The sequence below is a fragment of the Mus caroli genome, unplaced genomic scaffold (genome assembly GCF_978045245.1).
Source record: "Mus caroli unplaced genomic scaffold, Mus_caroli_1 scaffold_5, whole genome shotgun sequence".
Taxonomy (NCBI): Eukaryota; Metazoa; Chordata; class Mammalia; order Rodentia; family Muridae; genus Mus; species Mus caroli.
The window spans coordinates 143253058-143271617 of NW_028227260.1; the positions used below are offsets into that span (position 1 = coordinate 143253058).

Below are 18560 nucleotides of genomic sequence, written 5' to 3' on the forward strand. Positions count from 1 at the left end.
AAGACGAGGGACATCAGTATTCCCTTGGTCAGTCTGGATTTTTCGGGTGAGTCTTTCTGGTATCCAAAATGGGTTGTCTTCATTCTGTGGAAAAACACAAACAGCTCCCCTGGATCTTATCAAAATAGGATCCGGGCCTTTCCATTTGTTATTTAAAACATCTTTCCATTTAACCATCTCATTGGGCCTATCTGGCTCTGAACAATGGCGTTCAGCCGCGGTATGGCCATGAGAATCAAGATTTAAAAAATTGAGTGTAAAAAGTGCTGTAGACACAGACACTCTTGGTACTCGGGGTAGAGCCTCCTCGACTCCCCCTTTCTGTTTTATTAGATAGGATTTGAGGGTGCGGTGCGCCCGCTCAATAATACCCTGTCCTTGGGGGTTGTATGGAAGTCCAGTCAGGTGGGTCACGTCCATCTGACGGCAGAACTGTTGGAATTTTTGAGATGTATAAGCTGGTCCATTATCAGTCTTAAGGAGTTTGGGTTTTTTCCAAGCACTCCATGCCTCAAGGCAATGTTGAATCACATGTGAGGCCTTTTCTCCAGTTAAAGGAGAGGCAAACATGATGCCAGAGCATGTGTCAATGGACACATGGAGATATTGAAGTTTTCCAAAGGAAGAAACATGTGTAACATCCATTTGCCAGACCTGTAGAGGTCAAATACCGCGTGGGTTAATTCCCACATGAGGAACTGGCAAGAACTCACAGCAGCTTTGACATTGAGTAACAATGTCACGGGCTTCTTTTCTCGTCAAGGAGAAACGGTGGTGTAATGTTTCAGCCATCACATGAAAATTGTTATGAAAATTTTTTGCAGCCTCTACCGGGGATGTTAGGGCAGCAGCCACCACTTTAGTGGCTTTATCTGCCAAATCATTCCCCAGAGCCATGGGGCCAGGTAGGCCTGAATGGGCTCTAACATGAGTAATATAAACAGGAAATCTTCTAGATAACAAAACTAATTGTATCTGCTGAAAAATATTGGCAACTTTACTGGAAGGCTTAATCACTCCAGCCACTTCTAAAAAATTGAGGGGTTCTAAAAAGGTTTTTAAAACTTCTAAAACCACTAAACATTTTACCACTTGAGGTGAATTTTCATTATATTGTTTGGATACTACTTTACCACTAGCCACATAGGCACCTATGCCAGTTTTTGATCCATCAGTATATACCACAACCCCATTTTTAAGTGGGTTTCTTACTGTTATTTGTGGAAACACGACAGATTGATTTTGGGCAAACTGTAAAACTGGATGTTTTGGATAATGGTTATCTATTTGTCCTGAAAAGGAGGTAACTAAAACTGCCCAATCATTGGATGTGGCTGCCAAGGTTTGAACCTGTCAAAAGTCCAATCTCTCTGCTCTGGAGTCAAAGCAGCAGCGTTTGCTCGGGCCTGCATTTGTGCAGCCTCTTGCCATAGAGCTCTCCATTCCATATATTTGCCCGCATTGGGGAGAGCGGCTTTTGCAATCATTTGCCAGTCGGCAGGAGTTAGTGCCATGCCGGCAAGTCTGTCTAACTGCACCAAAGTAAAATTAGCATTGGCTCCATATTTACGGACCAATTCAGCAAGCTCTTTAACCGGTGTATAATCTACCGGAGCGTGAACACGCCCACCCTCGGCTCCTTCAAAGACCGGAAATGCCTGTTGCATCTTCCTTTGTTCCTCTCTTGGAATGAACGAGTCCGCGCACTGCCTCTCTGCACAGGGCTGACGCACTACGCAGGGCGGGGGCTCCGCATAGGGTGGAGGTGCACTATGACCTTGAGGCCAAGCAGCAAGCTGGCCTTTGCCAGCTGCTTTTGGCTTTTTTCTTGACCTATAAGCTCGCATTTCTCTCTCATAACGAGCTGCTCCCTCCTCTAAGTCTGTTTTTGAAAGACTCCAGGACTCCCAAAGGGAGACACTCACTTAAGCCTCGGGACAGCCGCGCACCCAAGAAGACACTGAGACTAAACTTAAGATGTAGAGAGTAAGATTTAATAAAGCAACAACAAGAAAGCACATAAAAAGCACATAGACCAGAGGCCCTGGGGTCGGAACTCATACACCCAGCATGGTGCAGAGGAGATTCGACGCCCGGCCCAAATTTTTCACAAGCTTTTATAGGAAGGAGGCAAGGGGGGAGCAGGGCAGGGAAAATACAAATTTACGTCACTAAGAGATTCAGCCAAGGGTTTTTCCAAAGTGCTTTTCGCAACCGCGTCCCACACTTTGGCCATGTACTTGATTCATTGGAACTGAGGTTTTTACTCACACCCTTATCTCAAAAATGTCCCTGGCACAGTCCTTAGTTGGGAGGGGTTGGACTGGGTTCGTTCCAGGAAACCCTTATCTCAGAAATGTTCCTGGAACAGTTTTAATTTGAGAGGGGGTCGGACTCTGGGGTGAGAGTTCTGGTGGTCAGTAATTTTCCTCTTTCATTTTCTCAGAAGAGCTAATTTCTTTATCTGATTCACAGCTACTAAGAACTAGCTCTTTAAACTCATCTCTTTTCTCCTCTTTTCTTCTAATCTCTCCCCAGGTATTTTTCCCTGACATTAACTTTTCTTTTTTCCTTTGTTTTTTCTCCTCTTTCCTTCTAATCTCTCCCCAGGTATTCTTCCCTGACATTAACTTTTCCTCGGGTTCAAGACCTGTGGAAAGGCCTGTATACTTATTTGGCGCGCCATGCTTTCTCTTTTTTCCTGCTCTCTCTCCCCGCTTTACTTCTGATAGACTGTCTTGAATTTTGTCCAGAATTCTCCACCCTGCCTTAACCACTTGTTGACATGTGAAAAGAAATAAAAGGGCTTTTAACACTAGAGAAAGTTCAAGACCAGACATACCTTGTAAAGCTGTAACGAACGCGCATCCGTTTCCCAGCTGAAGAGTTCTGAACCTACGCCGGATCCTTCTCAACAGTCTGTTTCCGGGAACACTTCATTACCACAGTTCCCCAGCTGAAGAGTTCTGGACCCACACCGGATCCTTCTCAACAGTCTGTTTCCGGGAACACTTCATTAACTGCTCCTTCTCCGTGATGTAGTAGCTCGCGGGTTCCGGCACCATTTATTGCCCGCCGCTTTACTTACCCCTGGTAAGAACACGCTCAGGGCAACCGGAATCTTCTGCAGCACAAACTTTATTGCTTACCCCATCAGGAGCCAGTGGAGAAGAGAGCCAGAGAGAGAGAGAGATGGTGGAGCCCCCTCCCTTTTATGGAGGACTGTCCTCCGCCTCGAACGTGTCACTCCCTGATTGGCTGCAGCCCATCAGCCGGAGTTGTTGTCACGGGAAAGGCAGAGCACATGGCGTGGAAAGCTACCCTGGCACATGCGCAGCTTGCTTGTTTACTACTTAGAACACGGGTGTCAGTGCCATCAGCGCCATCTTGTAATGGCGAATGTGAAGGCGGCTCCTTACAACTCTCCTCACAATGATGGTCTACTAGGCAATCTTCTGCTACATATGCAGCTAGAGACATGAGCTCTGGGGGTACTGGTTAGTTCATCTTGTTGTTCCACCTATAGGGTTACAGACCCCTTTAGCTATTTGGGTACTTTCTCTAGCTCCTCCACTGGGGGCCCTGTGTTCCATTCAAAAGCTGACTGGGAGCTTCCACTTCTGTGTTTGCCAGGCACTGGCATGGCCTCACAAGAGACAGGTATATCAGGGTCCTTTCAGCAAAATCTTGCTGTCATATGCAGTGGTGTCTGCATTTGAGGCTGATTATGGGATGGATCCCCGGGTGCAGCAGTCTCTACATGGTACATCCTTTCATCTGGGCTCCAAACTTTGTCTCTTTAACTCCTTCCATGGATGTTTTGTTCCCAATTCTAAGAAGGGACAAAGTGTCCATACTTTGGTCTTCATTCTTCTTGAGTTTCCTGTGTTTTGCAAATTTTATCTTGGGTATTCTGAGTTTCTGGGCTAATATCCACTTATCAGTGATTACATATCATGTGAGTTCTTTTCTGATTGGGTTACCTCATTCAGGATGATGCCCTCCAGGTCCATCCATTTGCCTAGGAATTTCATAAATTCATTCTTTTTAATAGCGCGTAGTACTCCATTGTGTAAATGTACCACAATTTTTATATACATTCCTCTGTTGAGGGACATCTGGGTTCTTTCCAGCTTCTGGTTATTATAAATAAGGCTGCAATAAACGTAGTGGAGTATGTGTCCTTCTTACCAATTGGAACATCTTCTGGATATTTGCCCAGGATAGGTATTGCGGGATCCTCCAGTACACCCAGTACTATGTCCAATTTTGTGAGGAACCGCCAGACTGATTTCTAAAGTGTTTGTACAAGCTTGCAATCTCACCAACAATAGGGGAGTGTTCCTCTTTCTCCACATCCTCTACAGCATCTACTGTCAACCGAATTTTTGATCTAAGCCATTCTGCTTAGTGTGAGGTGGAATCTCTGGGCTGTAATGATTTGCATTTCCCTGATGATTAAGGACTTTGAACATTTTTTCAGGTGTTTCTCAGCCATTAGATATTCCTCAGATGAGAATTCTTTGTTTAGCTCTGAGCCCCATTTTTTTTTAATTCTGTTATTTGATTTTCTGGAGTCTACCTTCTTGAGTTTTATATATATATATTGGATATTAGTTCCCTATCTGAATTAGGATAGAAAAAGATCCTTTCCCAATCTGTTGGTGTCCTTTTTGTCTTACTGACAGTGTCTTTTGCCTTACGGAAGCTTTGCAATTTTATGAGGTCCCATTTCTCTATTCTCCATCTTACAGCACAAGCCATTGCTGTTCTATTCAGGAATTTTCCCCCTGTGAACATATCGTCGTCGAGGCTTTTCCCCACTTTCCCTTATATGAGTCTCAGTGTCTCTGGTTTTATGAGGAGTTCCTTGATTCACTTAGACTTGAGATTTGTACAAGGAGAAAGGAATGGATCAATTCGCATTCTTCTACATGATAACCACCAGTTGTCCTAGCACCATTTGTTAAAAATGCTGTCTTTTTTCCACTGGATGGTTTTAGCTCCCTTGTCAAAGATCAAGTGACCATAGGTGTGTGGTTCATTTCTGGGTCATAAATTCTATTCCATTGGTCTACCTGTCTGTCACTATACCAGTACCAGGCAGTTTTTATCACAATTACTCTGTAGTTGAGCTTTAGGTCAGGCATGGTGATTCCTCCAGAGGTTCTTTTATCATTGAGAAGAATTTTTGCTATATTAGGTTTCTTCTTATTCTAGATGAATTTGCAAATTGCCCTTTCTAATTCGTTGAAGAATTGAACTGGGATTTTGATGGGGATTGCATTGAATTTGAAGATTGCTTTTGGCAAGATAGTCATTTTTACTATATTGATCCTGCCAATCTATGAGCATGGGAGATCTTTCAATCTTCTGAGATCTTCTTTGAATTCTTTATCCAGAGACTTGAAGTTCTTATCATAAATATCTTTCACTCCCTTAGGTAGACTCACACCAAGGTATTTTATATTATTTGTGACTATTGTGAAGGGTGTTCTTTCCCTAATTTCTTTCTCAGCCTGTTCATTCTTTGTGTAGAGAAAGGCCATTGACTTGTTTGAGTTTATTTTATATCCAGCTACTTCACTGAAGCTGTTTAACAGGTTTAGGAGTTCTCTGGTGGAATTTCTAAGGTCACTTATATATACTAACATATCATTTGCAAAAAGTGATATTTTGACTTCTTCCTTTCCAATTTGTATCCCCTTGATCTCCTTTTGTTGTCAAATTTCTCTGGCTAGGACTTCAAGTATCATATTAAATATGTAGGGAGAAAGTGAGCAGCCTTGTCTAGTCCCTGATTTTGGTGGTATTGCTCCCAGCTTCTCACCATTTACTTTGATGTTGGCTACTGATTTGCTGTAGATTGCTTTTATTATGTTTAGGTATGGGCCTTGAATTTCTGATCTTTCCAAGACTTTTATCTTGAATGGTTGTATGATTTTGTCAAATGTGTTCTCAGGATCTAACAATATGATCATGTGGTTTTTGCCATTGAGTTTGCTTATAGAGTGGATTACATTGATGGATTTCCATATATCAAACCATCCCTGCATCCCTGGAATGAAGCCTACTTGGTCAGGATGGATGATTGTTTTGATGTGTTCTTGGATTCGGTTAACGAGAATTTTTATTGAGTATTTTGCATCGATAGTCTTAAGGGAAATTGGTCTGAAGTTCTGTATCTTTGTTGGGTTTTTCTGTGGTTTAGGTATCAGAGTAATTATGGCTTAGTAGAATGAATTGGGTAGGGTACCTTCTGCTTCTATCTTGTGGAATAGTTTGTGACGAAATGGAATTAGACCTTCTTTGAAGGTCTGATAGAACTCTGCCCTAAACCCATCTGGTTCTGGGCTTTTTTGGTTGGGAGACTATTAATGACTGCTTCCATTTTTAGGAGATATAGGACTGTTTAGATCATTAATCTGATCCCGATTTAACTTTGGTACCTGGTATCTATGTAGAAACTTGTACATTTCAACCAGGTTCTCCAGTTTTGTTGAGAATATAGCCTTTTGTAGAAGGATCTGATGGTGTTTTGGATTTCTTCAGGATCTGTTGTTATGTCTCCCTTTTCATTTCTGATTTTGTTAATTAGGATGCTTTCCCTCTGCCTTCTAGTGAGTCTGGCTATGGGTTTATCTATCTTGTTGATTTTCTCAAAGGACCAGCTCCTCATTTGGTTGATTCCTTGAATAGTTCTTCTGATTTCCACTTGGTTGATTTTGCCTCTGAGTTTGATTATTTCGGCCCTCTGATGTAGTGTATGTCTTTTTCCCTGGGATGGCTTTCCAGTAAGCAGAATAATATGGAATGCTTCACGAATTTGCCTTTTATCCTTGTGCAGGGTCCATGCTAATATTCTCTGTATCATTCCAATTTTAGTATAGGTGCTGATGAAGCAAGCACTCTACAGAACATTTTATCCTAAAACAAAAGGATATACCTTCTTCTCAGCACCTCATGGTACGTTATCCAAAACTGACCATATAATTGGTCAAAAAACAGGCCTCAACAAATACAAAATTATTGAAATTGTCCCATTTACCCTATCAGATCACCATGGACTAAGGCTGATCTTCAATAATGACATAAATAATAAAAAGCCAATATTCAAGTGGAAACTGAACAACACTCTCCTCAAAGATACCTTGGTCAAGGAAGGAATAAAGATAGAAATTAAAGACTTTTTAGAGTTTAATGAAAATGAAGCCACAACATACCCAAACTTATGGGACACAATGAAAGCATTTCTAAGAGCAAAACCCATAGCACTGAGGGCCTCCAAAAAGAAACTAGAGAGAGAACACACTAGCGGCTTGACAACACACCTAAAAGCTCTAGAACAAAAGGAAGAAAATTCAACCAAGAGGAGTAGACAGCACGAAATAATCAAATTCAGGGGCAAAATCAACCAAGTGGAAACAAGAACTATTCAAAGAATCAACCAAAGGGGGAGCTCGCTCGTTGAGAAAATCAACAAGATAGATAAACCCTTAGCCAGAATCACTAGAGGGTACAAGGACAGCATCCTAATTAACAAAATCAGAAATGAGAAGGGAGACATAACAACAGATCCTGAAGAAATCCAAAACAACATGAGATCCTTCTACAAAAGGCTATACTCAACAAAACTGGAAAACCTGGAAGAAATGGACAAATTTCTAGACAGATACCAGGTACCAAAGTTAAATCAGGATCAGATTAATGATCTAAACAGTCCTATGTCTCCTAAAGAAATAGAAGCATTCATTAATAGTCTCCCAACCAAAAAGCCCAAGACCAGATTTCTTTAGTGCAGAGTTCTATCAGACCTTGAAAGAAGATCTAATTCCAATTCTACTATCTTCCATAAATTAGAATCAGAAAGTACTCTACCCAATTCATTCTACTAAGCCACAATTACTCTGATACCTAAACCACAGAAAGACCCAACAAAGATAGAGAACTTCAGACGAATTTCCCTTATGAATATCGATGCAAAATACTCAATAAAAATTCTCGTTAACCGAATCCAAGAACTCATCTAATCAATCATCCATCCTGACCACATAGGCTTTATTCCAGGGATGCAGGAACGGTTTAATCTGCAACCCTATAGGTGCAACAACATTATGAACTAACCAGTATCCCGGAGCTCTTGACTCTACTTGCATATGTATCAAAAGATGGCCTAATCGGCCATCACTGGAAAGAGAGGCCCATTGGACATGCAAACTTTATATGCACCAGTACAGGGGAACGCCAGGTCCAAAAAATGGGAATGGGTGGGTAGGGAAGTGGGGGAGGGGTATGGGGGACTTTTGGGATAGCATTGGAAATGTAATTGAGGAAAATATGTAATAAAATATATAAAAAAAATAAAATAAAAAGTTACACTGTTAAAAAAAATCTCTATATATGGACATCCATCAACATAATCCACTATATAAACATACTCAAAGGCAAAAAGCACATGATCATCTCCTCAGATGCAGAGAAAGCATTTGACAAAATCAGACACCCATTCATGATAAAAGTCTTGGAAAGATCAGTAATTCGAGGCCCATACATATACATGATAAAAGCAATCTATAACAAATGACTAGCCAACAGAAAAGTAAATGGTGAGAAGCTGGAAGCAATTCCACTAAAATCAGGGACTAGACAAGGTTGCCCCATTTACCCCTACCTATTCAACATAGTACTTGAAGTCCTAGCCAGAGAAATTTGACAACAAAAGGAGAGCAAGCGATACATTTTGGAAAGGAAGAAGTCAAATTATCACTTTTTGCAGATGATATGATAGTATATATAAGTGACACTAAAAATTCCACCAGAGAACTCCTAAACCTGATAAGCAGCTTCAGTGAAGTAGCTGGATATAAAATTAACTCAAACATGTCAATGGCCTTTCTCTACACAAAGAATGAACAGGCTGAGAAAGAAATTAGGGAAACAACACCCTTCACAATAGTCACAAATAATATAAAATACCTTGGTGTGAGTCTACCTAAGGGAGTGAAAGATATTTATGATAAGAACTTCAAGTCTCTGGATAAAGAATTCAAAGAAGATCTCAGAAGATGGAAAGATCTCCCATGCTCATGGATTGGCAGGATCAATATAGTAAAAATGACTACCTTGCCAAAAGCAATCTTCAGATTCAATGTAATCCCCATCAAAATTCAACTCAATTCTTCAATTAATTGGAAAGGGCAATTTGCAAATTCATCTGGAATAGCAAAAACTCTTCTCAAGGATAAAAAAACCCTCGGATAGAATCTCCATGCCTGACCTAAAGGTGTACTACAGAGTAATTTTGGTAAAAACTGCCTGGTACTGGTATGGTGACAGACAGGTATACCAAGGGAATTGAATTGAAGACCCAGAAATGAACCTACACAAGTATGGTCACTTGATCTTTGAAAAGGGAGCTAAAACCATCCAGTGGAAAAAAGACAGCATTTTCAATAAATGGTGCTGGCACAACAGGCCGTTATCAGGTGGTTATCATGTAGAAGAATGTGAATTGATCCATTCCTATCTCCTTGTACAAATCTCAAGTCTAAGTGGATCAAGGTACTCTACATAAAACCAATCACTGAAGTTTATAGAGGAGAAAGTGTGAAAAAGCATCAAAAAATATGGTCACAGGGGAAAAATTCTTGAATAGAACAGCAATGGCTTTTGCTGTAAGATTGAGAATCTACAAATAGTACCTCATAAAATTACAAAGCTTCTGTAAGGCAAAAGACACGTCAATAAGACAAAAAGGCCACCAATGGATTGGGAAAGGATCTTTACCAATCCTAAATCATATAGGGGTCTAATATCCAATATATAGAGAGAGAACTCAAGAATGTGGAGTCCAGAAAATCAAATAACCTCATTGAAAAATGGGGCTCAGAGTTAAAGAATTCTTACCTGAGGAATTCTGAATGCTTGAGAATCATCTGATAAAATGTTCAGCATCCTTATTCATCAAGGAAATGCAAATCAAAACAAACCTGAGATTCTACCTCTCAACAGTCAGCATGGCTATGATAAAAAATTCAGGTGATAGCAGATGCTAGCCAGGATGTGTAGAAAGAGGAACACTCCTCCATTTTTGTTGAGATTCCAAGCTTGTAAAACCACTCTGGAAATCAGTCTGGTGGTTCATCAGAAAATTGGACATAATACTACTGGAGGATCCCACAATACCTCTCCTGGGCATACACCAGAAGATGTTTCAACTGGTAAGAAAGACACATGTTCCACTATGTTCATAACAGTCTTATTCATAATATCCAGAAGCTTGAGAGAACCCAGATGTCCCTCAACAGAGAAATGGATACAGAAAATATTTCACATTTACATTATGGAGTGCTACTCAGCTATTAAAAACAATGAATTTATGAAATTCCTAGGTAAATGGATGGACCTGGAGGGCAGCATCCTGAGTGAGGTAACACAATCACAAAAGAAGTCACATGATATGTATTCACTGATAAGTGGATATTAGCCTAGAAACTTAGAATACCCAAGATACAAAACACATGAAACTCAAGAAGAACGAAGACCAAAGTGTGGACACTTTGTCCCTTAGAATTGGGAACAGAACACCCATGGAAGGAGTTACAGAGACAAAGTTTGGAGCTGAGACGAAAGAATGGACCATCTAGAGACTGCCATCCCCGGAAAACTTCCCATAATCAGCCTCCAAACGCTGACACCATTGCATACACCAGCAAGATTTTGCTGAAAGAACCCTGATATAGCTGTCTCTTGTGAGACTATGCAGGGTCCTGGCAAACACAGAAGTGGATGCTCACAGTCAGCTAATCAGATGGAACACAGGACCCTCAATGGAGGAGCTAGAGAAGGTACCCAAGGAGCTAAAGGGATCTGCAACCCTATAGGTGGAACAACAATATGAACTAAACAGTACCCCGGAGCTAGCTGCATATATATCAAAAGATGGCCTAGTTGGCCACCATTCGGAAGAGAGGCCCCTTGGTCTTGCAGACTTTATATGCCTCAGTAAGGGGAACCGCCAAGGCCAAGAAGTGGGAGTGGGTGGGTAGGCGGGTCATGGGGGAGAGTCTGAGGGACTTTTGGGATAGCATTTGAAATGTAAAAGAAGAAAATACCTAATTAAAAAAATAAATTAAAAATGGCAAAATAAGTAAATAAATAAATAAATAAATAAATAAACAAATAAATAAAATTTTAAAAGTATTAAAATTCAAATGCCATATATTGTAATTTTTGTTTATAATCATGTGCACATGATTATTTAAAATTATGCAAAAAATTACCTAAGAAGTTCATTTTTAAGTTTTTTATCTAATATATCATTGTAAATATTTTATTACTCTCAACAAAATGTTCTGTAGATATCTGATAAATCCATTTGTTTCATAACTTCTGTAAGTTTCATTGTGCCCCTGTTTAGTTTCTGCTTCCAGGATCTGTCCATTGATGAAAGTGGGGTGTTGAAGTCTCCCACTATTATTATGTGAGGTGCAATGTGTGCTTTGAGCTTTACTAGAGTTTCTTTAATGAATGTGACTGCCCTTGCATTTGGAACATAGATATTCAGAACTGAGAGTTCATCTTGGTAGATTTTACCTTTGATGAGTATGAAGTGCCCCTCCTTGTCTTTTTTGATAACTTTGGGTTGGAAGTCGATTTTATTCGATATTAGAATGGCTACTCCAGCTTGTTTCTTCAGACTGTTCACTTGAAAAACTTTTTTCCAGCCTTTCACTCTGATGTAGTGCCTCTCTTTTCCCCTGAGATGTGTTTCCTGTAAGCAGCAAAATGTTGGATCCTGTTTGTGTAGCCTGTCTATTAGTCTATGTCTTTTTATTGGGGAATTAAGTCCATTGATATTAAGAGATAGTAAGGAAAAGTAATTGTTGCTTCCTATTATTATCATTATTATTGTTATTTTTTTTTTTTTTTTGGTTTTTCGAGACAGGGTTTCTCTGTGTAGCCCTGGCTGTCCTGGCACTCACTTTGTAGACCAGGCTGGCCTCGAACTCAGAAATCTGCCTGCCTCTGCCTCCCGAGTGCTGGGATTAAAGGCGTGCGCCACCTTATCATTATTATTTTTGTTGTTGTTAGAGTTAGTATACTGTTCTTGTGGCTGTCTGCTTTTAGGTTTGTTGAAGGATTACTTTCTTGCTTTCTCTAGGGCATAGTTTCAGTCCTTGTATTATTTTTTTTTCTCTTATTATCCTTTGAAAGGCTGGATTCATGGAAAGATATTGTGTGAATTTGGTTTTGTCATGGAATACTTTGGTTTCTCCATCTATGGTAATTGAGAGTTTGGCTGGGTATAGTAGCCTGGGCTGGAATTTGTGTTCTCTTAGTGTCTGTATAACATCTGTCCAGGCTCTTCTGGCTTTCATAGTCTCTGGTGAGAAGTCTGGAGTAATTCTAATAGGCCTGCCTTTATATGTTACTTGACCTTTTTCCCTTGCTGATTTTAATATTTTGTCTTTATTTAGTGCATTTGTTTTTCTTACTATTATATGTTGAGAGGAATTTCTTTTCTGGTCCAGTCTATTTGGAGTTCTGTAGGCTTCTTGTATGTTCATGGGCATCTCTTTCTTTAGGTATGGAAAGATTTCTTCTATAATTTTTCAAGATATTTGCTGGCCATTTAAGTTGAAAATCTTCATTCTCATCTAATCCTATTATCCGTAGGTTTGGTCTTCTCAGTGTGTCCTGGATTTCCTGGATGTTTTAAGCTAGGATCTTTTTCATTTTGCATTTTCTTAGATTGTTGTGTCCATGTTCCCTATGGAATCTTCTGCACCTGAGATTCTCTCTTCCATCTCTTGTATTCTGTTGTTGATGCTCATATCTATGGTTCCTGGTTTCTTTCCTAGGTTTTCTATCTCCAGAGTTGTCTCCCTTTGGGTTTTCTTTATTGTTTCTACTTCCATTTTTATATCCTAGATGGTTTTGTTCAATTCCATCACCTGTTTGGTTGTGTTTTCCTGTAACTCTCTAAGTCATTTTTGTGTTTCCTCTTTAAAGGCTTCTAGCTGTTTACCTGTGTTTTCCTGTATTTCCTTCTTAAAGTTCTCTATCACCATCATAAGAAGTGATTTTAGATCCATGTCTTGCTTTTCTGGTGTGATGGTTTATCCAGGACTTGCTATGGTGTGAGAGTTTGATTCTGATGATGCCAACCAAGTAACCTTGGTTTCTGTTGCTTCTGTTCTTACTATTGCCTCCTGCCATCTGATTATCTCAAGTATTTGCTCTCCTCAATATATCTGATTGGAGCCTGTCTTTCCTATAATCCCAGTTGATTCAGGGCTCCTCAGAGTCCAGCTTTCTCTGTGATCCTTTGCTTGTGGGCTACTATGAACCTGAGATTCTGGGTGTGTCAAGTTCTTGGCAGTCAAGTTCCTCTGAGACCCTGAAATACTGGTGTGACCAAGCTCCTTTTATCCTGGGATCCTGTTGTCAAAGATCCTGGGCGTGTTACAGTGCCTGGAAGTGGTGTCTCCTTTGAGGAGCATGAAGCTGTCTGGTCAGTGGTCCTAAGATCATGTGGAGAGTCCTCTAGGGACTGTGGGGGTGTCCGCCAACTCTGCACCTAAGGTGACCCAGTGCTGGTGCTGACCAGAAGGGTCTTGTGCGCCTGGGCAGGCTGGTTTTCTGCTTCTTTAATGCTGTCTCAGATCCTGCGCGATTGAATTGAACAGAAGTTGTGTTCCACTCACCAGTGGTCCTAAAATTGTGTGGAGAGTCCTCTAGGGACTACGGGGTTGTCCACCGACTCTGCACACAAGGTGAACCAGTACTGGCCCGGACCAGAAGGGCACATAGCTGTTTTCTTATGTGCATAAAAGTGCATTTTGCTGGGATAAATACCAAAGAATAAAATGGCTGGTTTATGTAACTGTATATTTAACTTTGCAACAAAATTGTCAATTCTATTTCTAAAGTGTTTGTACCATTTTGTATTTTTACTAGCATGGTGTGTGGTTTTTAGTTCCTCCATACTTTTTGAAGGATAATTAATATGTTTAGATTTTACCAATTGTAAATACAGTTTACTGATATCTCCTTGTATTTATTTTATGGTTCTGCTATGAAACACCCAAGGCAACTGGCTAGTAAAAAGAAAGCATTTGTTTAACTTACTGTCTAGGGGACACAGTCCAAATCATAGCAAAATATTGACCTCATGAGAGCCGTGAAAGAGGGAGGATAGGCAAATATTGAAAGGGATATAGAGAGGAGGGAGGAAGAGAGAGGGGATAGATAGATAGATAGATAGATAGATAGATAGATAGATAGATAGATAGATAGATAGATAGATAGATGATAGAAAATATGTACCTGTGGCTTCACAATACTACCCCAAATGATCTAAGGACTTCCTAATAGCTCTCACCAATAGTTCCACACTGAGGAATAAACTTTAACACATGGACCATTGTTCATCAGACTGTAGTATTTATTTTTTTCTTTCTCCTTCCTTCCTTCCTTCCTTCCTTCCTTCCTTCCTTCCTTCCTTCCTTCCTTCCTTCCTTCCTTCCTTCCTTCCTTTCTCCCTCCCTCCCTCCCTCCCTCCCTCCCCCCTTTCTCCCTCCCTTCTTCCCTTCCTCCCTCCCCCCTCTCTCTTTCTTTCTTTATTTCTTTCTATCGCCCTCCTTTCTTCCCTCCCTTCCTGCCTCTCTTACCTCCTTTCTTCCTACCTGTCTTTATTTTGGAGACTTCGTCTCATGTATCCCAGAAAGGCTTTGGACTCAATATATAGCAAAGAATGGTCTTAACTGTGGATATTCTGCCTCTACCTGCCAAGTAGTATCAAACCTAGCTTATGCAGTGCTGGGTGTCAAATCTAGGACTTTCACCATGCTAGACAAACACTCTATCAACTAGGCTATACCCCCAGAGCATTTATCCTTTTAGTTTGCATTTATCTAATCTCTTTATATATTGAATGGCTTTTCTATACCTACTTATCATCCTTGCATGTTATGCATATTTGTTTCGGTGCACTGTAAGTTTGTGAAAACAATTTTTGAGATAATTATAAGTTTTCAAAAAATTGTAAATAATCATGGAGAAATCATTTGTAGAGTTTACTCACCTTTTATCTCTATGCTATTAATTTACAAACTAGAATATCCTACAGCCAAGATATTTTCATTGATACAAACCATTTAAGAGTATTCATAGTTTTTCTGGCTCCCTATTGTTGACGTGCATGTATTAAGTTCTATGAATTTATAACTAGATTGGATTTGTGCAAACCACAATGAGCATATTGAATAGTTATGTCACCACTAGAATTACTGTTGTTGCATTTAATTTTTTATTATTAATTTATGTTTTACATAGAGGGGGTTGCCTGCATGCATGTTTGTGAACCTCATATACAATGCCTTTTGGGGCATGAAGTGGGTGTCCAATCCTCTGGAACTAGGATTATAGACCGTTTTCAGTTGTCCTCATTTTCCTGCAAATGGCACAATATCATTAACTATGCCTACTTATGATTATACAGTGTATATGGTCATTTTATTTATCCATTTAGCTGTTATTATTGATGGACATCTAGAATGGTCTATTTCTTGGCTACTTTGAATAGCATAGTATCTTATATAGATGCGCAATTCTGTGCTATTTTTATCATTCTTTGGATGTACCTGGAACTTATGGTAGTATGCCTTTAGGTTTCTTTGGGGTATGCCTATATTTACGGACTTGTACTAATTCACATTCAACATCTGTTGTCATTTGTTTTCTTCGATATAGTTCTTCTAATCGGGATGAAATGAACTAACTTGTTTCAATTTGCATTTCTTTGATGTCTAAGGATGTTCAACACTCTGTTTATTTCTTCCTTTAACAACTGCTTACACAGTTTATTAAGTCTCTTACTAACTGGAAGATTTGGTTGAGGGATTTTTTAATTTTTCTTTTGTTTTTAATTATATCATGGATATCTACATCCTATCTGAAGTTTAACTGGAAATTATTCTTTTTTTCCTTTCTTCATTCTGTAGGCTCCTTTCATTCTGACAATTGTTTTCTTTGGTGAGCACAATTTTCTTAATTTCAAATCTCAATTTTAGAGATATTGCCAGTATTATTAGACTTATTTTCAGAAATAGATGTCTATGCCTATATTAATATAAATCTTTGACTTGGGTTTCCCTCCAGCAGTTTCAAAATTGCATGTCCTGTTAAGGCTTTTGATTCATTTTAAATTAAGTTGTGTCCAGGGTGAGTGATATGAATATAATTTCATTGTTCTGCATCTTCCAGGTTTCCCAGTACATTTCTAGCAAAAGTTATCATTTTCTTGATGTATGCTTTGGTGCATTTGTTAAAAATTATGTAGAGGTAGATGTGTGGGCTTATATCAGGTCCTTATTCTCTGTTTAATTGGCTTGTGTATGTGTTTTCACGTCAAGACTAGTTTGCCTTTGTTACTGTGGCTCTGTACGATAATTTTAGACCAGACATTGTGGTAGCTCCACTATTGTTCTTTCTGAATGAGACTGTTTTGAGTATTGGGTAAGTGGTGATTATGTTTCCATAAATGTGTTAAGATTGTTTATTTTTCTAGCTCTATGAAGAATGTTATTGGAATTTTGATGAGAATTGTACTAGACCTGTAGATCACTTTGCCATATAGCCATTTCCACAATATTAATTTTGCTAATTCATAAAGACTTTCTAGTTCCTAACATCCTTTTCAAATTCTTTCAGTGTCTTGCAGTTTCATTATAAAGTTTTTTCATATTATTATGTTTATTCTTAGATATTTTAGCCTTTTAAGTTAAATGAAAAAGGATTAATTTTCTCATTTCCTTTCAGCAAGTTTATTATTAGTTATTGAAAATGTATTAAATTTTTTGTTCTAATACCTTGCTTACCTTTTTCAGTTCTTAGAGTTTTCTGGTAACATCTTGGATTTTTCAATATAGGACTATATGGTCTACTAATAGAGAAAATTAGAGTTGTATTTCTATTTGTATCATTTTTCTTTCTTTTATATTATTTTATTTTGTTTTATGTATATGAGGGTTTTGCCTGCATGTATGTAAGTGCATTACATTTGCCTGCTGCCAATGGAGGCCAAAAGAGGGCATCAAATCCCCTGGAACTGGAGTTACAGATAGTTGTGAGACACCTTGTGGGTTCTGGGGATCAAACCCAGATATTCTAGAAGAGCATATAGTGCTCTTAACCATCTTGCCAACCTCTTTCTTTCTTGTGTCCCATTCCTCTAACTAAGCAACTGGGTGTTAGGGTGATTAAGAGTGGAAACATTATCATTTTAGAATATACAGAAAATATTTAGACAATTTTTCATTTAGTATATAACATTAGTTATAAGTTTGCCATATAAGAACTTTATTGTGTTGAGGTATGTACCTGTTACTCCCACTTTTTTTGGGGATTTTCATCAAGATGGGATGATGAACTTTAATGGGGGAGTGTCTTTTGTGCACAGATTAGAATTATCATGCCTTTCTTTACTTAAGTCTATTGACTTGCAGAATTGTACCTACTGATTTCCATTTATTGAACCAAATTTGTATCCCTGAAATGAAACGAACTTGGTTATAATGTATGCTCTTCCAATTCTTGAATTAATCATTCAAGAATTCTATAGAGAAATTATTCTCCTAATGTTTATCAAATTGACTTACTTTTTTCTTTGTTGTGTCCTTATTTTGTTGTAATGTTGGCTTTATGGGATATTTGACAATGCTCCTTCCATTTCTACTTTAGAGAACAGATCAAAAGTATTGGCTTTAGCTAGCTTTTCTTTGCTCTTGGTATATATATATATATATATATATATATATATATATATATATATATATGTCACTTGTTAGTTTTTATGGATCTGGTCTTTCTTTCTCTCTTCCTCTTCCTTTTCCTCTCTCTCTCTCTCTCTCTCGTATAGACATTTATAGATTTTTCTATATACTTCAACTTTTGAAATATGACTTTTCCTATATTCCTAGTAATTCTGTGTGTTTTAAACTAATCTGTAGTAGTCTACACTTTTTCATTTCTAATTATGTAAATTTATATTTTCTCTTTCTTTTGACTAATTTGTCTAAGAGTATATCACTTTTTTAAATTAATTAATTTATTTTTTTCACTCTATATTTTATCCCCCTACCCTCTCCACCCTCTTACTGTTCCACATCCCATACCTCTTCCCCACTCCTTGTCTCCACGTGGATGTCCCAACCCCCACTCCACCTGACCTCTAAACTCCCTGGGCTTCCAGTCTCTTGAGGGTTAGGTGCATCATCTCTGAATGAACACAGATCCAACATCTCTACTCTATGTGTGTATTGGGTGCCTCATATCAGCTGGATTATGCTACCTGTTCGGTGGTCCAGGGTTTAAGAGATCTCAGAGGTTCAGATTCATTGAGACTGCTGGTATTCCTACAGAGTAGCCCTTCTCTCAGCTTCTTTCAGCCTTCCTTATTCAACAACAGGGGTCAGCTGCTTTTGTCCATTGGTTGGGCAAAAATATCTGCATCTGACTCTTTCATCTGCTTGTTGGGTTTCCAGAGTGCGGTCATG

The 18560-nt window shown here is 39.0% G+C and overlaps 1 non-coding gene across 1 annotated transcript; it reads right to left on the reverse strand.

Annotated features, from left to right (window-relative positions):
* Positions 1–6802: 6802 nt before the first annotated feature.
* Positions 6803–6909, reverse strand: LOC147004842 (U6 spliceosomal RNA). The gene has a single exon (XR_015047216.1). It is a non-coding gene; the product is annotated as a U6 spliceosomal RNA (small nuclear RNA).
* Positions 6910–18560: the final 11651 nt, after the last annotated feature.